Genomic DNA, 23,736 nt, shown 5'->3' on the forward strand with positions numbered 1-23,736 from the left:
TCTACTATAACATACCACACTCGACTCTACCCTGATCTATTCCACTCCAATCCACCCAAATTGACCCCACTATAATATACATCAAACTCACCCACTTAACCTTAGTCTACCCCATTCCACCCCAAACTAACCCAATTAAATCTGCCCCACTCATTTCCAATCTACCAAACTATACTCAACTCCAATCTACCCCACTCCAGTCTACCTCACTCTAGCTCCATCTATCCCACTAGAATTACCCCATTCTACCCCACTCCAACCTACCCCAATCTGCTCTACTCTACTCTACCCCACGCCACTAACTTAGCCATGCTCAAAAGCAGCCCCACTGGTGTACAAAACGGCTAAAAAACATTGCCAAAGTCAATAGCTCTCGCATAGGCGACGCCTATTTACTTTGCCAATGCTTGTTTTACTTATAAAGTATGCTTTCTTTTTGTTTGCGCATATCAGTGCTTCAATGCAGGACACTGATCGATCATACTACATTGAGTGTGCTGTACTTGTGTTGACCCCATGAATCAAGCTAAGGATGCAAACCTAATTTTAACTCCCAATTTCAAATTATGCATTACTACATGAGTGTTATAAAATGTTAAATGTTGTTTTTTTCTATGTACGAATACTTTAATAATCTGCTAACATCATTTCATTTTCTAAACAGCTACTGGCCCAATTAGTAGGTGTTGGGGATCCCCAGGCGTCCACAGCCCACAGGTTAACAACCGATTGTCTAGACTCTTTGGGACACTGGGATAAAAGATAATTTTCTGGTAACGTACCCAGGATATGGAACTCACTCCCAATTGACCTCAGATGCAACCCCTCCTTCCCCTGCTTCAAAGGGGACCTGCAACGCCTTCTACTCAAGAAATACTTCACTGGCCAATGTCAACGAACCTAGACTTCAGTAACCTAGCTGACTCCCAGCTCACGTGTCCATCAAGGATAGGTGGTTATGGAACTGTTTTCAATCTTTTGAGCTTCCTCCGTTCCCTTCACTGTATGCCCAATCATTATGTGTTGCTCTATCTATCCTCTTGCACCCTTGTGTCCTGCTATGTAACGTATGCCTAATTATTATGTTTTAGTTTATGTCTTTATGCATCCCAATGTCCTGCTATGTAATGCAACTTGTGTTCCCTTGCGTATGTAAAGTGCTCAGATACCCCCGGGTCTAGCTAGCGCTATATAAAACTTATAAATAAAAAAATAATAAGAGGGGAAAGGGAAAGGCAGTGAGGTGCATGGGATATGATACTTAAAACAGTGGGAGACCATGGCTAAGGGTGCAGAATAATTCTGGTAAAAATAATTTGTTTAAAGAATATCAATGCAGCAGAGGTGTTAGATTGTCCATGCATAATGAAACCCCTTTTCTTTTATGCACAGTAAGGATATGCAAAAGAATTTAAACAATGTGTGTGAAATAAATTCACGAGATGCGTACTGCAGAGGGCGCCTTCACTTAAATAGATTCCAACAGTTTCTGCCACTTGGAACTTATGTTCCACTTTTATAACATCAGGTACAGTCCTAAACGATTAATGGGTGTCCTTTTGAGACTACAAGCAGTGGCTCTATTAGATGGAGTGGAAATAATTGGTAATCCCCTGTGGAACTTTCAAACATCCATCATCGCACTACAGAGTGAATTAAGACAGGCACTCCAATACCTCGACACAAGTTCCTCACTTCCTCTACATACAACTATTTCTGCACGTATGGCATTAGACATCCTTCACAGGCTCTACAAACCACACAGCAGAATCTAACCTATTAACTTTGGACAGCGGCATGTTTTCACAAACCTCAGGTTTTGCCTGTTTCTCCTAAAACTGCGAATGCTTCGGACATCCTACGGTACCTCTACAGACCCATTCTGACTCCAGCATCTTACGAGCATTATGCAGAACTAAAGGCATAGATTATTTTACTGGCCTCTTCCTCTTCAACACTAGTATCCTGCAGGTAGCTATGGTACTCGGCTCTGATCTTTACTAAATGAGACAGAAATTAGTAATTATGTACCCTAACCCAGAGTACGCGCACCTTAGTTAACACTACACTTTCAACATAGTTTTAGGACCGACCAAGGAGACAGAAACCTGCCCTTCAGGATTCCATGCAGGCTAATAGAAAGACACTTAAAAAACACTATACTCTCACTTCGTACTCTTGTAAACACAATTGCAAGCACAGTGTGCAAGATGTAAAGCATCCCTCAGAACCTCATGCATCACGCCAAACCTCCCACAAATCACATATACACACACTTGTCCCAGCCTTGAACAAATAGGACATGGTTGTGGTCTCTGGAACTAATACTCTGATCCCGAAACTAGACGCGATAGTTAAAGAAATTATGCCTCCAGAATTAATCCAAATATGGAGATATACCCACCATGATTAAATGCAATCCTGCAGATGCAGCCTTAAATAAGAGATAATACTATAAAAACAATATAAGGCCTCCAGATCCAGTAGGCATGCTACATGCGTTGCCTCCAGAGCTTAACACAATTGTCAACTGAAGACTGCAGAACTGAGCTCTATAATCCACCCACTACCTCCATATCTAGACAATTCTCTAGGCGTTGCCTTTGTGGTTGATGAACATGCAAGTGACCAATAGCCAGAGGCGGACCCCAGAATTGGACTCAATATTTAAATTATGGCCTAAATATCGTGATAGATCATTCCAAGTGGAGCACCCTAAAGGGGATACACAATAAAAGATGACCTCCTCATTCCCCGGCCCCAACTCTCGCCTTACCCCGACTCCCAAACTCCCCACAACTCAGTAAAATACCACAGTTTAGGCCCTTTCATTGACTCGCAGGGCACTCCACCGGTTGCGTCGCTCCATTTTCTGAACAAGCATTGAAAATGCAATAGGTCTCACCTTTGATTAAGTTAAAGCCATTTGCTTTGCTAATGGTATTGTAAAGCAACGCAAATGGCTTTAACTTAATGAAAGGCGAGACCTATTGCATTTTTAATGCTGGTTTATTCTACTCCTCCTTGGTCACAGTGCCATGATGCCTTTTGTTTGGGTATCAACGCGCTTATAAGCGGAATTAACAAAACATAATAGAGTGTGCAATTCCCTGAAGAAAAATTGTCGATCAGCTCCCAGAGAGTTACCGCACCATTCATCCAAAGAGAGCAGCAAAACCCTCCCACCATTGTACTCCCGCACAAACAAATCCACACCCGTAGACAGATGTGCACTATCTAGACCTGCTTTCCCTGACGCTTTCATTTTGGGGGCTGAAGGACTAGGAACGGCGGAGCAACGGGTGGGACATATATTCCAAGTGCATTCATATACGACTTACTACCCCTGACTAGGCGTTGTAGTATATATGCACGTTCACATGCGTCGGTAGAACATACATGTTGCTAAGGGATCATCACGTACCGCCATGAATCCAGCAAAGAGCTCTGTACTGGAAATCAATGTTCCTTAAGCAGCTGTAAGGGGAACGGGTCGATAGCGCCAAGGCCTAACGGATGGGTCAATCTCCTGCATACGGGATTCAGAGAACGCCCCGCCCTCCCCGCTTCCAGCAAAGAATGGAGGCTGCGCTAGATATCCAATTTAGACCGCGGAGGCCCCGGGACGCTGGCAGAGGAGAGATGAATAGGGGCGGCTTGGCCGCAGGGAATTCAAGAAGATGGAGAGAGGCTAGAGCCCTGGAATACAATTTTATAATATAATAACCGGCACAGCAGAGGGCTGCAGCACAAGTTGTTTTTGAGACCCAGAAAGACAGTCCAGTCGCCCATCCCCCAATGGAGGCGAATTCCCCTTTATATAAGTTGTAGACACAGCCGAATCTACAACACATAAGTGTCCGAATACGTTCACTTAAGAAGAAGGGTAAGTGCAAAACTTGCTCCTGCACGTAACCTCATTCCAAAGTGTGTTCCTTGGTCCTGAAGGAAGCTCATAGACCCGATTGGGCACACACGGGCTGAAACATGTCGACCACTCACACACAGTGTAACAACAGCACAGTGAGGGAGACTCTGGAGGTTGTGCAGCTGGAACGGAGAGCATGTCACTGCCGCAAAGGGTGCGACTAGATCCCAGATCTGAGACTGTTTTATCTTCACCGCCTTTGATGCATATAAAGGATTTGGCTAAAGGTAACGCATTCTTATAATATTAACTTTCATGAGGACACCAACGGAATAATATTTATGAGGTGCTACGATTCAAACAAGCCTAAGAAATATATGAGATCCTCGATGAAGCTCATGTGCTGAGTAGCGGATCAAGTTCTGACAAGAGGAATCGCGATTCAATGATTCTGTATAATTATTTTACATATATAGAAATTGGGATCTGCAATTAATCCTGAGGAAGGTGTTGGCTATAAACTGTGGCCTACCGAAACGCGGGTGCCGGGGTGCCGCTCGTAGAGGAGTACTTGACCTGCGTTGCTTGCTGCCTACTGGAGCCCCGTAGGGCATTGACCTCACCTAACCTGTGTCCAGGGAGCCCCGTTGTGCATTGAAAGTTGATCGGGGAGCTGCTGTGGAGGAGGACGGGACTGCGAGGACCAGCAGGCTGTGCGTGTTCCATCCAGCACACCTGCCGCCTCTTCCCGTGACTCCGCCCCCTGCTGACCGCTGAAAACTCCTCGCGGCCCCCGCTTTGCGGGTGCCGCTCGTAGAGGAGTACTTGACCTGCGTTGCTTGCTGCCTACTGGAGCCCCGTAGGGCATTGACCTCACCTAACCTGTGTCCAGGGAGCCCCGTTGTGCATTGAAAGTTGATCGGGGAGCTGCTGTGGAGGAGGACGGGACTGCGAGGACCAGCAGGCTGTGCGTGTTCCATCCAGCACACCTGCCGCCTCTTCCCGTGACTCCGCCCCCTGCTGACCGCTGAAAACTCCTCGCGGCCCCCGCTTTGCGGGAGCCGCTCGTAGAGGAGTACTTGACCTGCGTTGCTTGCTGCCTACTGGAGCCCCGTAGGGCATTGAGCTCACCTAACCTGTGTCCAGGGAGCCCCGTTGTGCATTGAAAGTTGATCGGGGAGCTGCTGTGGAGGAGGACGGGACTGCGAGGACCAGCAGGCTGTGCGTGTTCCATCCAGCACACCTGCCGCCTCTTCCCGTGACTCCGCCCCCTGCTGACCGCTGAAAACTCCTCGCGGCCCCCGCTTTGCGGGAGCCGCTCGTAGAGGAGTACTTGACCTGCGTTGCTTGCTGCCTACTGGAGCCCCGTAGGGCATTGACCTCACCTAACCTGTGTCCAGGGAGCCCCGTTGTGCATTGAAAGTTGATCGGGGAGCTGCTGTGGAGGAGGACGGGACTGCGAGGACCAGCAGGCTGTGCGTGTTCCATCCAGCACACCTGCCGCCTCTTCCCGTGACTCCGCCCCCTGCTGACCGCTGAAAACTCCTCGCGGCCCCCGCTTTGCGGGAGCCGCTCGTAGAGGAGTACTTGACCTGCGTTGCTTGCTGCCTACTGGAGCCCCGTAGGGCATTGACCTCACCTAACCTGTGTCCAGGGAGCCCCGTTGTGCATTGAAAGTTGATCGGGGAGCTGCTGTGGAGGAGGACGGGACTGCGAGGACCAGCAGGCTGTGCGTGTTCCATCCAGCACACCTGCCGCCTCTTCCCGTGACTCCGCCCCCTGCTGACCGCTGAAAACTCCTCGCGGCCCCCGCTTTGCGGGAGCCGCTCGTAGAGGAGTACTTGACCTGCGTTGCTTGCTGCCTACTGGAGCCCCGTAGGGCATTGACCTCACCTAACCTGTGTCCAGGGAGCCCCGTTGTGCATTGAAAGTTGATCGGGGAGCTGCTGTGGAGGAGGACGGGACTGCGAGGACCAGCAGGCTGTGCGTGTTCCATCCAGCACACCTGCCGCCTCTTCCCGTGACTCCGCCCCCTGCTGACCGCTGAAAACTCCTCGCGGCCCCCGCTTTGCGGGAGCCGCTCGTAGAGGAGTACTTGACCTGCGTTGCTTGCTGCCTACTGGAGCCCCGTAGGGCATTGACCTCACCTAACCTGTGTCCAGGGAGCCCCGTTGTGCATTGAAAGTTGATCGGGGAGCTGCTGTGGAGGAGGACGGGACTGCGAGGACCAGCAGGCTGTGCGTGTTCCATCCAGCACACCTGCCGCCTCTTCCCGTGACTCCGCCCCCTGCTGACCGCTGAAAACTCCTCGCGGCCCCCGCTTTGCGGGTGCCGCTCGTAGAGGAGTACTTGACCTGCGTTGCTTGCTGCCTACTGGAGCCCCGTAGGGCATTGACCTCACCTAACCTGTGTCCAGGGAGCCCCGTTGTGCATTGAAAGTTGATCGGGGAGCTGCTGTGGAGGAGGACGGGACTGCGAGGACCAGCAGGCTGTGCGTGTTCCATCCAGCACACCTGCCGCCTCTTCCCGTGACTCCGCCCCCTGCTGACCGCTGAAAACTCCTCGCGGCCCCCGCTTTGCGGGAGCCGCTCGTAGAGGAGTACTTGACCTGCGTTGCTTGCTGCCTACTGGAGCCCCGTAGGGCATTGACCTCACCTAACCTGTGTCCAGGGAGCCCCGTTGTGCATTGAAAGTTGATCGGGGAGCTGCTGTGGAGGAGGACGGGACTGCGAGGACCAGCAGGCTGTGCGTGTTCCATCCAGCACACCTGCCGCCTCTTCCCGTGACTCCGCCCCCTGCTGACCGCTGAAAACTCCTCGCGGCCCCCGCTTTGCGGGAGCCGCTCGTAGAGGAGTACTTGACCTGCGTTGCTTGCTGCCTACTGGAGCCCCGTAGGGCATTGACCTCACCTAACCTGTGTCCAGGGAGCCCCGTTGTGCATTGAAAGTTGATCGGGGAGCTGCTGTGGAGGAGGACGGGACTGCGAGGACCAGCAGGCTGTGCGTGTTCCATCCAGCACACCTGCCGCCTCTTCCCGTGACTCCGCCCCCTGCTGACCGCTGAAAACTCCTCGCGGCCCCCGCTTTGCGGGAGCCGCTCGTAGAGGAGTACTTGACCTGCGTTGCTTGCTGCCTACTGGAGCCCCTTAGGGCATTGACCTCACCTAACCTGTGTCCAGGGAGCCCCGTTGTGCATTGAAAGTTGATCGGGGAGCTGCTGTGGAGGAGGACGGGACTGCGAGGACCAGCAGGCTGTGCGTGTTCCATCCAGCACACCTGCCGCCTCTTCCCGTGACTCCGCCCCCTGCTGACCGCTGAAAACTCCTCGCGGCCCCCGCTTTGCGGGAGCCGCTCGTAGAGGAGTACTTGACCTGCGTTGCTTGCTGCCTACTGGAGCCCCGTAGGGCATTGACCTCACCTAACCTGTGTCCAGGGAGCCCCGTTGTGCATTGAAAGTTGATCGGGGAGCTGCTGTGGAGGAGGACGGGACTGCGAGGACCAGCAGGCTGTGCGTGTTCCATCCAGCACACCTGCCGCCTCTTCCCGTGACTCCGCCCCCTGCTGACCGCTGAAAACTCCTCGCGGCCCCCGCTTTGCGGGAGCCGCTCGTAGAGGAGTACTTGACCTGCGTTGCTTGCTGCCTACTGGAGCCCCGTAGGGCATTGACCTCACCTAACCTGTGTCCAGGGAGCCCCGTTGTGCATTGAAAGTTGATCGGGGAGCTGCTGTGGAGGAGGACGGGACTGCGAGGACCAGCAGGCTGTGCGTGTTCCATCCAGCACACCTGCCGCCTCTTCCCGTGACTCCGCCCCCTGCTGACCGCTGAAAACTCCTCGCGGCCCCCGCTTTGCGGGAGCCGCTCGTAGAGGAGTACTTGACCTGCGTTGCTTGCTGCCTACTGGAGCCCCGTAGGGCATTGACCTCACCTAACCTGTGTCCAGGGAGCCCCGTTGTGCATTGAAAGTTGATCGGGGAGCTGCTGTGGAGGAGGACGGGACTGCGAGGACCAGCAGGCTGTGCGTGTTCCATCCAGCACACCTGCCGCCTCTTCCCGTGACTCCGCCCCCTCTATCAACAGCCAGTATAATATCTGAAGGTATTACGCGTCAGCGGGACGCGTTTGCGGGACATCACCCGGGACAAAGCCCGGACTAAGGGCGGACCCTCTGAGACCCTCCGAGGCCGATCGAGGCTGGGCTGGGCCAGGAGTGACTCTGCTGCATCGTGGTAATTGGGAGTTTCTCTTTTCTTTTAAACATTGCCATGGCTTCTAGTGAGACTGTTATGCCTGGGGAGAAACCAAGGCCAGTGGTAAATGGCCCCCTTGACAGTTATTTTAAAAAAACTATCGTAACGGATAAGGAGCTGGACACTACCCTGGAGGAGCGCAGACTAGAACGTCGTCGCTCTATTGAAAACATGAAACGTAGAGCTCCAGAGGTTGTTTCCCCAAACATTCCTGTTGTCGAGAGTGGTAGTAATGGTGTAAACGACACCCCCCTCTCGCAAGAGGGTGTTCCGCTATTGTTACGTGACTGTTCGCCCACAAACTGTGTCCCTAGTGTTCAGGTTATCAGCGATTCTCTCCCCCCACATGCCATAAGTCATTCTAAACTTTTTAATACGCGGCTTGTGGGACGGGGGGTAGGAAAAAAGGCTAAGAATCCGAACAAGGGGATTATTCATGGCCCTCCTCCCAGGAAAAAAAGGCGTAGGGTGGGGGTGACCAATGGCCCCAGAACACAGCATTCAGAATTTGGCCACTATCTTTCTAAAGGGTCTGTTTCTGGGTTATTAATTGGGCCAGATCATAGCCAGACGGCGGCCACTAGTACCTGTCCAACGGCTGTGAACCCTGTTGTGACCCCCCCAGAGCCTGCTCTATCAGCTGAAGTTATTCCACAGGTGCCCATTCCCATAGATTTTTTACCCCAACTGGGGGACATGATTAGCATTCTCCTTTTACCAATTACTGACACCTTAAGGAAGCTGGAGCATAGGCTAGCGAACATCGAATCTACAATGAGAAATATGGCCGTTGTAGGTAAGGTTACAACGGATGGTACTAGTAAACAGGCTGGAGCTCCCCTTATAAATCCACCCAGGGAACCTCCTGATCTTAGTAGGAATGTAGTGCAGACTGTGGGCCACCTAACTACGGATCAGGGCAGAAATGAACCTTTGTTGCCGAAGGAACATTTAGTTAGCAAGCCCGTTATGGATTTGGTGGAGGAAGCCAGTATTGCCCCAGAAGGGAGCACTGTCCAGGCGCAGGGTAACCTTAGGTGGGAGGGGGTTCCTGGGACTCATGGTCTTCGGGTTGATTTACCCCCAGAAGCTGCACCCTTAGTGGTGGTGTTGACTGGGGTTCCTGTTTTAACTGTTAATAAGAGTGAGGATTATGCCCAGCTTAAAAACAAAACTATCCACTGGCTAAGAACATATAGACCCATAAACAGGAAAGTAAATGGTGAGATATTACATGTTAGACGTCTCCCATGGCTTGGTGGAAGGAATAAAGACGTCGAAGGTGATATAGTTCTGATTAATTTCAGAGACCCAGAAGCGGTAGCTCTTATATTGAACTGGCCCCTCGGCAATGGTAATAGCCAAATTCGCCCTCGATCTTTGACCTATTTCTATCCCAGGTCTTTGGTTTTCCCCACATCCTATGTAAGGAAAAATCGTTCAGTTTACGCAAATGACCCCACTGCCCTTTATGCACCAAATCAGCGAATCGATCACCAAGGTTGGAACACGGTTCCCTTTAGTGGCCACAGGAATAACAACATTCGGAGAATGGAGCACCTGAGGCCTTTTACACCTTTAGAATTAGGGAACAGGTTTGATGTTTTTTCCAGCATTGATGATTGTGATTGAAAATTACAGTTTGGGCAGGGTAGGCGGGAGGGTCCAATTGGAGGTGGAGTTGCGGGGAACGTTACTGTGTTACCCAATGTGGTTGATGACCCCCAAAGTAGTGATGTGCTTCTCCAGGATGCAGAAAACACTACTTTAAGAATTCCTAATGTGATAGATACCACCACATGTACTGCCGAAAAAAGTATGTTAAATCCAATAATATTATCGGCCACAATAGATACCAACCCATCCCAAGTAGCCTTAGAAGAGAACCTAAGGGCCATTACGTGGAATATAGCTGGGCTAGCCTCTAAGGTAAACACCCCCATATGGGCTGATTTTATTAAACAAGGTTATGATATTATTTGCCTGCAAGAAACTTGGGATAGGGCCGAAGTACATGTTGAGGGCTATACTTCTTTTAACGTGCAGGCTGTGGCATCCCAAGCTGGTCGAGCCAAGGGTGGACTCGTGACCCTGATATCCACTGCACTGACTGAGTTCTGTGTTAGTGATCATGTAGTTCTAGGCGAACATGCCTCGGTTCTGCGTATGGTCCATAGCGGATGCAGAGACTTAATAATAGTGAACTTTTATAACAACATTGCTGGGCACAAACAGGGAAAGTTTATTTCTGATATAGAGCAGGCCATTGATGCCTTTTTACTGAGTACACCCAAACCTGCTGCCATCATATGGGTGGGAGATTTTAACATTAAATCATGTACCTATGCACTCAAGGGGGCTTGTGGCCATAGGGAGGAGTACTCGGGAACGGAAACAACATGTGTATATAATCATTTCCCGCATAACAACTATGGTAGTGCTCTGAATAACCTATTGGCCAAATATGACCTGGACCTCCTTGAATGTAATAAGAACAAAAACAACGTTAGATGTCCAACATTTCATGGGAGGAACAGTCAAACATTTATTGATCATATTATGATATCTTGCTCTGTAGCTTATATTAATGTTTGGGTGATTGAACAAACGGTCAGTGATCACAACAGTGTAACCGTTGAACTATTGGGTTGGGGAATCAAAAGGAATACCTTTGGTCAACCAATTCAGGACATTGTTGCAGTAAGACCGAATGGGATGAGAGTGAAATGGACAAAAGTTGACCCCATTAAACTTGTTGCCAATGTGATCACAAACTGTTGTGGGGAGGTCGAATATTGCTTATTGCTGGACCCATGCCCACGAATTCTGTTATCCAAATTCCTAACTATTACCAAAACCATTGAGAAATCCCTGACACACAAACCTCGGAAATCAAGGAAAGTTAAGGCGGTGTGGTTTGATGACCATTGTGCGCAGTCTTTAAAAAGGCTAAAAACTTCACTTGATGCAATACCAAGAGACGTTTGTAAGATCAGGGAAGAGCGTCATAATTATAAAACTGCACTTTCCATTAGGAAGAAGGAATTGCAGGATGCGGCATGGGAAAAATTAGACCAGGCTGCAGATACTAAAGATCATAAACTTTTTTGGGACACCATAAATAGCCCATTCTTGAAGAATGACAATGTCCCTGAACTAACTTCGCAAGTCAGTTGTCAGGCCTGGATAGCTCACTTTACTGGGATTTTTAATTCTGATTTTACTACCGTTTTTAATTCTAATGTTTTAACTGATACTCCAACCTGTTTTAAATGGGAGAAATTATTGTTCTCGGTGACACTAAGCGAGGTGATTGTGGCAATTGAAAAGAGTAAGGGGGGGAAAGCCCCGGGCCCAGATGGGGTCCCCGTGGACTTTTTTAAATCTGAGATTGTTCTATGGGCCCCCATTTTAACCCGTTATTTTAATGCTGCAATCGAGGACGAGTTACCAACCTCATGGGGTCAATCCATCTTAGTACCACTTTTTAAAAAGGGTTCTAGGGCTGAAGCACGAAATTATCGCCCAATTTCACTTTTAGACTCGTCGTTAAAGATTTTGAGTCGTATACTTCTGGTGAGACTAGAGACCTGGGCTGAGGACAATAATGTTCTTTCGCCTATTCAGTTTGGGTTCCGAAGGGGTTTAGGAACTATGGAGCAGTGCGTGAATCTTGAACTTATCATCGGCAAGTACACTAAAGCCAAGGAGGGGAATTTGTTTATGTGCTTTGCCGATTTAAGTTCTGCTTTTGATTTAGTGGAACACGCACTGCTCTGGCCAGTACTACTTGACATGGGCGCACCACCTGAAATCATCCACCTCTTGGCTAGAATGTATGGTAATCTTTCAAGTAAGGTTAGATTCGGAACAAATGGTGAATGCACCCCCCTTTTTAAAATTGGTAGAGGGATCCGACAAGGGTGTGTGCTTGCTCCCCTTTTATTCTCCCTTTTTATAAATCAGGTTGATCAATTTTTACAAGAATCTTATGCTGATGCTCCCATCATCAATGGAAAGCAAATACCCGTCCTACTATATGCGGACGACGCGGTCCTGATCTCCAGGACCGCGAATGGGTTGCAAAAGTTAATTGAGAAATTTCATATTTTTATTCAGGGCAGAAAGCTTAAAATTAACAAGGGTAAGACTATGACTATGACTTGTGGTAAGAAAATAAAGAAAAACAAGTCATTCTTTTTAGATGGGGATAAACTTGAGGCAGTCCGACATTTTTGCTATTTAGGTATCACCTTTTCAGGTGATGGGAGATGGGTAAACGAGCAATCCTGTGTTGGTATGAAGATGACCAGAAATACAAATTGCATCTTCAGATTCGCCTCGAAATTGGGGGGTCGTAGAATCCGTGAGATGATTTCTATCTATAATTCAAGGTGCATGTCCTCTGCTTTGTATGGAGCAGGGATATGGGGATATAATCGTCAGATTGCTCTGTCCATCCAGCAAGAGGAAAACAAGTACCTGAAACGACTATTATGCCTCCCCGCTTCTGCCTCAAACGAGATTACCCACAGAGAGCTAGGCATAAATCATGCCGCAGATCTGATTGCATTGCGTCCCTTGTCCCTATGGCGGTCCATATGGGCCAAAGAAGAAACTAGGTTTACCCAGGAAGTAATTTTGGACTGTATCCAACTAGATCGTCATTCGAAAATTCCCTGGTTAGAACATATTCACTCCTGGTATAAAAGATTCTCTTTGGCCAGGATATTTTTAAAGATATTTTAACAACATCGGTTTTAACAAAGCGTAACCTTAAAACCATTTACTTGGACCATGCAAAAGGGACCAGAACGAAGGAGTATGCAATGCAAAGTACGTTCAAATTATATTTGGAGTACAATCTTAGTACAAGATTCCCACCTTATCTTACATTTGTTAGTATTAATTCTCATCGCTTCGTTCTAGCACGCCTGAGGTTGGGAATAGTCCACCATCTGGTGGCTTTCCCAACCGTAAAAAAACCCGGGTCATGTCTGTGCCCATGCGATGGGAAATCAAAACAGAGCATCTGCCACTTTTTACTTTTTTGTAATTTTTATACTGGTTTTAGGAAGTTTTATTTGAAGCAACTATTTTTAGAATATAAGATATACAATACAAGAGCCGCAATACAATTGTTGTTTGATTTGGCATCCCCGAATGTGTGCTATCGCGTGGCCACCTACATTTTAAAGTGCACCTGGCACAGGAAATCAATTATTATATGATCCCCTCGTTCCGTTATCCCCGCTCACCCGTTGGCTATGACTATCGGTGATTTACTGTTAAGTTACATTGTTTGTTGTATATTTATTTCTGTACTGGCATTTGCACAAACTTTCATTACAAACAAATTGCTGCTAAAATGTCTAAACTGAATTAACTCCCCCCTTAACAACTATTATTAAAATGTATTTAATGATTAAATTTAACTCTGCACACAAAGTGATATACTTTATTGATTTAACAATATTGGCATGGATAGTGATGTAATTTTAAATGTTTTTGTATTTAATTTGCATAAATTTGATTCTTTACTGTTTTGATGTATGTTGCTATATGGTTGTACTTGTACATACCGAATAAAGCATTTTGAATTGAATTGAATTAATATAATAAGATTAGTGCAGGACCAAGACAAATCCTGCTCCGGAAGTACGCCCGGATTCAGTCTGTGTTAAGGGAGCATAGCTGTCAATGCTGTTAGCCCGTGCATCCTCTGGTGTTTATAACATGCACTTCACCGTCTCTTCCTCAGAGTGCGCGAGCGCACCACTGAATAAATGTCTCCAATTTCTGTCCCCTCTTTCTGACACACACAAAGAAGAATGTTGTGTTTTAAGATCATTGTGCAGACATGCATCAGAGGCGGGTAAAGAGGCAAGGCATAAAACGGAACACCTAATTGAGCTAAGCGACAAAACTGGCTCCTTACAAGAGTACAGGGCTTCATTGCCATTACATCTTACAACAAGCGCGGCCCGTCACGGGACGGACAGAAGATGTGCACGCTGGGACTGCCTGTACTGGCGGCGGAAAAAAAAAGTCCCCAGTGTATCACGCCGCCAGTAAAGCATCCAATCCCCGCGTGCACATCTTCTGCCTCGTTAGTCTCCCTGCATGCACGCTGGAATCGTATCGATTCCAAAAGGCTCCTACATGGCAGAGCAGCGCATGCGCTGCTTTCGCCAGGCCGAGACCTAAAAATGGTTACCAGATGACACCATGTCATCAGGAACACCAAGTCAACCGGTACTAAACTTCGATTTACCAAACCACTGCATTATGTAAGTTTTAGTCCTGGGTCACCTCAATTGCACTAACGTTCTAAACTACAATACTTTGTAGACAAAACGCCCTCCTAGGAACAAGGTTAGCAGATAACAGGAGTTATCTGCTAACCTTTTCCTAAAATTACTGCATTCACTAGTACCGTTTGCTGGTTCCTCGCCAGGCTATTGCACAGAACCAATATCAGATTCAGATAACAGCCTGCTTAATTAGTCTTTTTGGACTTCATGTGTGCAACTGCCTTAAAGATTTTGCTAGGTTTCAAGCAGACCAAATCTAGAGGTAGAGACAGACAATCAATGCGTTAGACTAAGATGGAAACAGACGGAGTGGGTACAAGGAGTTAAAAATACTAATTAAGGAATCATAGATGGGCAGAAAGAAAGTAACGGTTACGGATAGGCATAAGGGGGAGAGAATAGGAGAAGATGGAGGGTGCAAATTAGATATGAGAGTAAAGATATTAGGGTGGCTAGGCAAAGAGAACAACACGAAAAGAGAGGCAAAAAAAGGGGAGGGGAGACGAAGGGAAACAATACGGGGGTCTGACACCGGGCTCGAGACAATGGGTCAGACACAAAGAGAATGTTTAAGCAGGTGGTCTGGGCCGCTAAAATGCTGCGAGTGAATTACTTCGTACTCACATGTATGGTGGTTTAATCGAGCATTCTCGTCCTGCTATTGCCAACTGAAATGAAATGCGAGTATGGTCGATTTGCGAGTATCTCTTGGGTCGATCATTGACTCTATCCGGGGATCAACCAGTGAGTAGATTCTTGGGTCCACAGTGAAATTATTCTTGGGTCTATTTTTTAATCAATCGGTGAATCTAACATTGGGTCCTTTCGGCTAATCAATTCCCGACCGCCGAATCGATTCTTGGCCAATCGAGAGGTAGATCCATCAGTCAGTGGCTGGTTCTGATAAAGGATTGAGTGTGTGGCCAGATTGCCAGAATTTCCCTCCATAGTCCGCTATTTGAGATTGGAATCTTTGGTCCATTATCACTCTCTGAACGTAATTAACGTCAGCGCTGCCAGATCTGAATGGAAAACGAGCACAACTCACCTTCAAAAGAAGCCCAAAACAAAAACATTCGTCCTACCAAAACAAGCCCAACTGGAAACATTTTCCGGAGGGGCTCGAAAAAATGCTAAAACGAACGTATCAAAATGAGTCATTCTCCCAAAGGATCTGAAGGAACACCTAGCGCGTTTAAAGCACGAACACTGATAATTTTGCTTATGAAATTAGAGTGAGGCAGGCATAAAAAGCTCGGACTGGCCGTCTGAGCTGTCTCTATGCCATGAGGATGGGCATCCCAATTGAGATCATTTCTGTTGATGTTTCCGAGGTTTCCTTTTTTATTTCATACGTTTTAATAGAGTATTCAAATGCAATATTGTATGTGTGGTAACGGAGCCATCCGGCCCTTTCCGCTACGCAGAACACGCATACACGCACCCGGAGGGCGGGCACGCCCGAAGGCATAAATAAACGGGCGCAAGACCGCTCGTGGTCTTTTGGCCCACACCAGTAACCCTGACTGCTGTGTCCCTTATTGTTTGTGGCGCCTACCCCCACTAGGCCTGCCCCCCCCCCATACTCTACATTGGCGACGAGGGCGGAGCCCACCCGCGCATCGCCCCTCCCGAGTACCTGCTGTGAGACGAACCTGCTGGCGGCGTTCCGGGCAGTCCGCGGAGGCGGAGCAGGCCGCGCTTCTGCACACACGCCCTCGCGCTGGCTGTCTGGGCCGCTCGGGAAGCTCCGGAGCCCTGGGGGAGGATCGTCGGCCCGCCCACTGCCGGTAAGCTCGCCCCGGAGGGGGAAATCGACCCTCGCGAGCCCGGGCTGTGTCTGGGTGGGGTGGGGAGTGCCCTTCGATAGTCTGCTGTGCAAGGCCCCCACCTGCCCGGAGAACGTGTGCGCGAGGGAGGAGAGTTGCAAGGGCGTCCTCGGCGGTGCCTGCCTGGAAGCTGAAGCTGCATTGAAGGAAGCAGCCAGTGGTCTCGCCTGCGCGCAGCGCCAGCCAGGCAGCTACACTCATCCCAAGCGGGGGAGGAGAGAGACTGTGGTCTCGCCCGGAGAGCGGACCTGCAGCCACGGCCAGAGAGGAGGGTGGTGACGGAGAGGTGCAGCAAGCATGACCACCCCCACCACTAGCGGAGGAGGCACCACGCAACCGCCACAGCAGCGGGCCGCGCAGCCAGCGCCCGCCGCGCCTGGACATAGCGCGGTAGCCCCGCTGCCCCCGTTCAGCGAGCTTTCGGACCCCTCTACGGCGGCAGTGCGATGGCGCTCATGGATCGGACGGTTGGAGCACTACTTTGTCGGGGTGCGGGAGACGGATGAAACAGTCAAGAGGTCTCTCCTCATGTGCTACGGTGGCGAGGAGCTGTACGACCTCTTTGAGACCCTACCAGACAGAGGGAACGCCAACGACTATGCGGGTGCAATAAGGGCCCTAAATCGCCATTTTGACCCCCAGACTAACCCCGACTTCGAGTGGTTCAAGCTCCGCCAGGCGCGACAAGAAGAAACGGAAACCATCGACGTCTTCTATGCCCGCCTTCGTAAACTCTCGCTATCATGCACGCTACCGGACCAGAGAGCAGAGATTCGGGCGCAGCTTATCCAGGGTTGCCGGTTGGTCCCACTACGACGCCTCATCCTACGGCAGCCAGGCATCTCCCTGGATGAGATCTTGATCCTGGGCCGGTCCCACGAGCTATCCAATGCACGCGCGGACGCGATGGAGGCAGCCCTCAACCGGCCGGCTGTGGCCCCGAAAGCGCCTGCAATCAAGGAGGAGAGAGTGGATGTACTGCAGAGGCGACCAAGCCAGCAGCGCGGAGCCACGAGGGCTCCCCAGAGGGATGCCTGCGGCAACTGCGGCCTAGATCACCCACCTGGCGGGAGGTGCATCGCGAGAGGACAGACGTGTCTGAAGTGTGGACGGGCGAACCATTTCGCGAAGGTTTGCAGAGGCGGAAGAGTGCGCAGCAGTGCTGGGGGCACGCGAGGTGCAGCGGCGAGTGTGCGCCAACTGACGTTGGAAGAATCCACCGCCCAGGCAGACAACACCAAGAGGGAATTCGAGGGCGAGGCGGAGGATGACGAAGTGTTCTTCATCTCGTTTGTTGGCAGGGAAGGCACGAGACGCAGGCCGCCGCCCATGTGTGACATCACGGTGGCCGGGTCTCCGGTGAGCGCTCTCATCGACACTGGGGCGTCGGTGAATGTAATGGATAGCTGCCAGTACGAGAGACTGTCGCCACGACCACCCCTGCGACCCTCCAAGGCCCAAATCTTCACATATGACAGCGACAAGCCACTGTCCCTGCGAGGGGTGATCGAAGTTGAAGTCGTTAGTGACGGCAGGAAATTGGCCACGACGTTCCACGTGGCGGAAGGAAAGCGGGGCACCCTGCTGAGCTGTCACACCGCCGAAGATCTGGCGCTGGTGTTCTTCGCGAACCAGGTGCATGACCTGCACGCCAGGGAGATGTTGAAGGACTTTCCCATGCTGTTCCGAGGTCTAGGATGCCTGCGCGGGAAACAGTTCAAACTGCACGTGGACCCTACGGTCCGGCCCATGGCGCTCCGGCACCGGAGAATACCATTCCTCCTGAGACCACGAGTGGAGGAGGAGTTGAAGAAGTTGGAGGACCTGGGGGTGATCGAAAAGGTATCGGGCCCCACCCCGTGGGTGTCCCCCCTAGTTGTGGCGCCCAAACCCAAGCAGCCAGGCGCCATCCGCTTGTGCGTCGACATGCGCCTCACGAACAAGGCAGTGAAACGCGAAAGACACCTCACACCCACCATGGACAATATCGTGGCCGACCTCAACGGCGCACAGTGGTTCACAAAACTGGATCTCAACGCAGGATACCATCAGCTAGAACTCCACCCGGACAGCCGCAACATCACCACTTTCTCCACCCACGTTGGCCTACGGAGATACAAGCGGCTGAGTTTCGGGATCTCGTCAGCTGCGGAGGTGTTCCAAAATGCCATACGGGAAACTCTCTCTGGACTCCAGGGAGTCATCAACTTGAGCGACGATATACTGGTATTTTCGAAGACTTTGGAAGAGCATCATCGTCATCTTCGAGACACGCTGCAGCGGCTGGCGGACAGTGGCCTCACCCTGCATGAGGCCAAGTGCTCCTTCTACCAGGAGTCGGTCGAGTTCTTTGGTTACGTCTTCTCCAGGGAAGGTTTGAGAGTCGATCCGAAGAAGGCGGAAGCGATCCGAGCAGCCCCGAGGCCCACATCCGCCACCGAGGTCAGGAGTTTTCTAGGGATGGCAACATACTGTGGACGCTTTATCCCCAATCTCGCGTCCTTGTTGGAGCCGCTCCGGCTCCTCACGAAGAGCGGCCAGCCCTGGACCTGGGCAGCGAAGGAAGATCTAGCATTCCAGGCGGTCAAGGACGCGCTCATCGACGACAAGGTCATGGCGTATTTCAGACCACAAAGGCGAACAGAGGTGGTGGTGGATGCGAGCCCCGTCGGGCTGGGTGCAGTCCTGATGCAGGAGACGGAAGCGCGGGAGTGGGTCCCCACCGCATATGCCAGCAGGGCCCTGACGGCCACCGAAATGCGGTATGCGCAAATCGAGCGAGAGGCGCTGGCCATCAAGTGGGCCTGCCAGCATTTTCATCTCTACCTGTATGGTCACGACTTCCGGGTGGTCACCGACCACAAGCCCCTTGTCCCGCTCTTCGCTGGCACTGCACGACTGGGCCCACCGCGGATCGAGAGATGGGCAGTCCAGCTGCAAGCCTACAGGTTCGAGGTTGTCTTCCGACCCGGGGCCAACAACCCGGCGGACTTTCTGTCAAGACACCCGGGGCCAGCTCAATCGGGTCCCAATCCGTCAGATGCGAGCTGCACGGAAGAGTTCGTCCGGATGGTGTCACAAGCGGCGTGCCCGGTGGCACTCACGCTGGAGGACATTGGCAAAGCCACGGAGTTGGACGAGTGCCTCGTCAAGTTGAAGCGCACGCTGGTGAACCACAATTGGCGGAACTTCCTGGATGGGGTGCAAGCCCTCACTGAAGAAGAGAGAGTTTTTCGGCAACAGGTGTGGAAGGCGCAGAGTGAGCTCAGCGAGGGGCCACAGGGAGTGGTCATGAGAGGGGCCTCACTCGTCATTCCGAGGAGTCTCCAAGGAGAGGTGGTTCGCTTGGCTCACCAAGGGCATCAAGGCGTCTCCAAGACCAAGGCCAGGCTACGGAGCAAAGTGTGGTTCCCTCGGATGGATGCCATGGTTGAGGAAGTCGTCCGCAACTGTCACTCGTGCAACATCACCGGGGGCGAGCCGGCACCACATCCGGTGATCACGGAAGACCCGTGTCTAGAACCCTGGTCCAAGCTGTGTGTGGACTTTGCATCTTTCCCAGATGGGCGACACACCTTGGTGGTAGTGGACTCGCACTCCAAATTCCCGGTGGTGGAAGTGGTATCCTCCACAGCGTTCAGCCAGGTGAGAGCGGCGCTGGACCGCATATTCGCCATGATGGGCCTGCCTGAGGAAGTCCGGTCGGACAATGGGCCGCCCTTTCAGGGAAGAGAGTTCCAAGAGTACCTGGTCAGGAAGATCACCCCGCAATGGCCCCAGGCCAACGGAGAGGTAGAACGGTTTATGCGCATGATGAACCGGGCGCTGAGGATAGGAGTGGACCAAGGGGAAGACGCGGATCAATGCCTCTCACAGTTTCTCAGCGCGTACCGCCGGACACCCCACTGTACCACTCGGTGCGCGCCTGCGCACCTCCTATTCAGGAAGGCCCCCAGAGACAACATCCCGGCGAGTCAGGTGTGGCAACCTCGACCGCTGGACCAAGGTGCGGCTCAAGACAGAAGGCGGACCTCCAATGAGAACGCCAGTCGGGCTCGGAGGGCCCAGGCGAGGAGTCTCCAGGTGGGGGACAAGGTCATCATGAAGGACCGTTATCCAAACTGGAAGTATCGCACCCCGTTTGAACCGGAAGTGTGGGAGGTAGTCAGGGTGCAGGGCACCATGGTGTCGGTCCAGAGAGGAACACGGGCAGTGACCCGAAACACATCCTGGTTCAAGCAGGTCACCACGGCCCCACCAGAGACTGACCCGCAGGAGGAGGAACTGGAGGCCGGAGAAGGGGGTAGCTCACCAGGAGGGCAGGCGAGCCCACAGCGGAGCACGCCCCCACCGTCTGGCGGGGAAGAACGGGAGAACGGGTCCTCCGAAGGTGCGGGGGTACCCAGTAGAAATGGAACCTGCGGGACCGGACGAGGAGACGTCCCCCGGAGCCAGCAGTATGGCCTCCGGCCGAATCCGGCCCCTAATCAGAGACTGAGGGACTTTGCGTGGTGTGCGCAAGAGCCGAACTGTTCCGTAGCGAGTGATCTCTATATCTGAAAGATTGGAGGGATGTGGTAACGGAGCCATCCGGCCCGTTCCGCTACGCAGGACACGCATACACGCACCCGGAGGGCGGGCACGCCCGAAGGCATAAATAAACGGGCGCAAGACCGCTCGTGGTCTTTTGGCCCACACCAGTAACCCTGACTGCTGTGTCCCTTATTGTTTGTGGCGCCTACCCCCACTAGGCCTGCCCCCCCCATACTCTACAGTATGTATTGGTTTATTTCACACGCTTTACACTATCGTCAGTAATTGAAGAAATGTAAAAATACTCCATTGCACTTCTTTTTTAGGTCTCGGCCTGACGGAGGCAGCGCATGCGCTGCACTCGTCATACGAAGCTTCTTGGAATCGATACGAGTCCAGAAGCCTCGTCACAGCTCCGCCGTCAGCTGTGATTCCTGCGTGTGGTTTGGCGTCCCAAATTATGCAAAAGGCAGTGCAATGATTGCACTGAAGGCATGTCAGTCCCTCATTGTTGTCACCCTATCTCCTTTGATCCACCCCCTGCTGGATTGGATCTTTACTTGCGGAGGGACATGGCCTCCTTCAATTACTCAGTAAGCACTATATCTTTTTTAGGCCGAGGACCATCCGGTCTGCCGAAGGCAGAACCGGAAGTCAGAGAATTAATGTTTTGGAAAAGAGGGGCTTGCACCCTCCCCTCTTCTCCATTGGCTGGCCTCTTTAATGCTGGCAAGCCATTGGAGAAGAGCTTCGTCACTCCGAACAGGCCCCGTACTTTTCGGATTCGGGGGCGTGTTTTTTGCTACTTTTCTCATTTTCTCCTCCAGCCAATGGCAAGAGGAGAGAAAAGAAAAACACGCCCCGAATCCGAAACCGCCACTGCCTTTCTCCGAGGCATTTCTGCTTCGCCTCGGAGAAAGGCGGTGGTGTTCAGGACGATTCCCGTCAGCATGTTGTGAGAAGTTGGCCTGGTATATGATGCTCACTAGTTAAAGTGATCACCTTGTACCATGCCAAGCAACCCTTATGGTGTGGTTGTAAGTCAACCTTTTCGGACTAGCTGCCCTAGTGGTAGCGTAGGCTAAGCAGTCTTTGAGGCTAAACTCGTGAAGCGTGTTAATCCAGCTGTTTTACCAAATGCAACCCCCTTTTATACCAATGAAAGGACACCACACAGATATATATTCAAAATATATATGTATTTATTTCTCAAAGTAACCCCTAGTCTCTTCATGAGCACAGGAGCACAAATCGTCAAACAAGATTACAGTAGAATACACAGAAGTTGCACTTTATATGGATAGGCCCTGGTGGCCGCTCGAACCATATACTAAAATAGTGGTATAAGTACCACGAACAGAAAAGGGAAAAGGCCTAGGGCCTCTAGAATCGCTGGGCCTACAAGGAGCTAACTTCAGTTAGTGACCAGGAGGTCCACGGGTGGCGTGTGCAGAGCAAATAGTCACACGCGTGCTCCCATAGGTTTCAATGGGTGCGTAAAAAGTACAAAGTTACTGCAAAGAGGATCTTCCGGATGGACTAGGAACTCAAGATTTGGAACACAGGCACTAGAGATGTAATACTACACTTGGGCACAGGAGTGCCAGCTTTACCTCACCCACAGGAAGCGGGTGCATAGGCCTCGAAGTGCGTCGGGTTTCTTCTATCTGTTCCGTGGAGCCTGAAGACAAAGATGCTGCAGGCGGTCGGTCCGGGAGAGATGCGGTGGATCCAAGAGTGGATCGGAGATGTTGAAGACCTGTAAGCAGAGGGGACAGTGTTCACAGTCACTAGCCAGTGACCAGCGTGGCACCAGGTGGGTACCAGGCAATGTCGGGTGCAAACAGGAAGAAAGGTGTAGCTTGTCTCTGCAGCCACGTGGTCCCTGGAGGTCGACGATGTCCAGGAGTCGGTTCACGAGCTGTCCCATGCAGGCTCTCGCTGTCGGCGGTGTCGGCGACTTGATCAAAGCAAACAAGCCTTGGCAAAAGCAATTGTTGTAGGAGATGAAATAAGCTGATGGTTCTGACCAGCAAGGTCAGAGGGACTGCTCCTTTGGAGGGGAGCAAGGGCCAGTCTGGAGCAACCAGACCAGCGGTGTATTTTGTAAAGTTCGTCGCCAAGATGGCTACTAGCCAGCGGGCCAGCAACCGGTTAGGCGCGTCGAGTGGCAAAATGCAGAAGGGCCCCACGCAGATCGTGGAGATGCTGGAGGGCTCACTTTTGGTGCAGATGCTGCTCGAGGGTTGGGCTTCTCAGATCCCAAAGCACAACTTGGAGGGAGCCTCGGTTGTTGCACTTGTCAGCTTGTCGTGGTCGTTTCAAGATGGCTGGCTCCACGTGTCTCGGTGCCTCCACGGGTCTCCTCTTTTCAGGGACTGTGGATCGGGCGGTGAGAGGTCTGTAGGTCCAGGTCTTGTCAGTCTCTGGGCTCGGGCTCCGGTGGGAGGCGGCGGCAAAGCAGACGTTGATTCGCTGGGTGGTGCTTGCGTTAGCAAGGTGGTCACTCCCTGACCACAGGGGAGATTTCCTTCAGTCTTCTGTGCAGCAGAATGTCGAAGTTCCCGTCTTCTTCTTAGTTTCAAGTTGATTCCAGGATGTCTGAAGTCTTAGGACACAACTCCTACCTTTAAGCGGATTCTAGGGGCCGGACTACCTGCTAGGTCCCTCCCTATGGGTGGGACCAGGAAGGGGGGTGGTTACACCCCCTATCCTTTGTCCAGCTCGCCCCAGGCCCGGGACTGGTGTGCCCCAGGACCGGTTTGAACTGGCATATGCACCGAGGCTCCTTGTGAGCCACAGGCATGTCTGGTTTCTTTCAAGCCCTACCTGACCAATACACAAAATCCTGTCTGGGGTGGTGCATGCACCTCCCCTGGCAGGAAACCCTTTGTCCACACCTCCCAAGCTGGAAGGACTCCCAGCAGCAGGAGGGCAGACTTGTG

The 23,736-nt window shown here is 51.5% G+C and overlaps 1 protein-coding gene across 1 annotated transcript in view; it reads right to left on the reverse strand.

Moving 5' to 3' along the window:
• Window positions 1–15,444, reverse strand: part of LOC146870441 (homeobox and leucine zipper protein Homez-like) — a 163,879-nt gene extending 148,435 nt beyond the window's left edge. Inside the window, exon 1 of the mRNA XM_085641188.1 lies at window positions 15,054–15,444. The gene's annotated coding sequence lies outside the window, so the exon portion shown is untranslated. The remainder of the gene's footprint in view (window positions 1–15,053) is intronic.
• Between the last annotated feature and the right edge of the window lie 8,292 nt (window positions 15,445–23,736).

Source organism: Triturus cristatus, chromosome 1_1, assembly GCF_964204655.1.
Source record: "Triturus cristatus chromosome 1_1, aTriCri1.1, whole genome shotgun sequence".
NCBI lineage: Eukaryota > Metazoa > Chordata > Amphibia > Caudata > Salamandridae > Triturus > Triturus cristatus.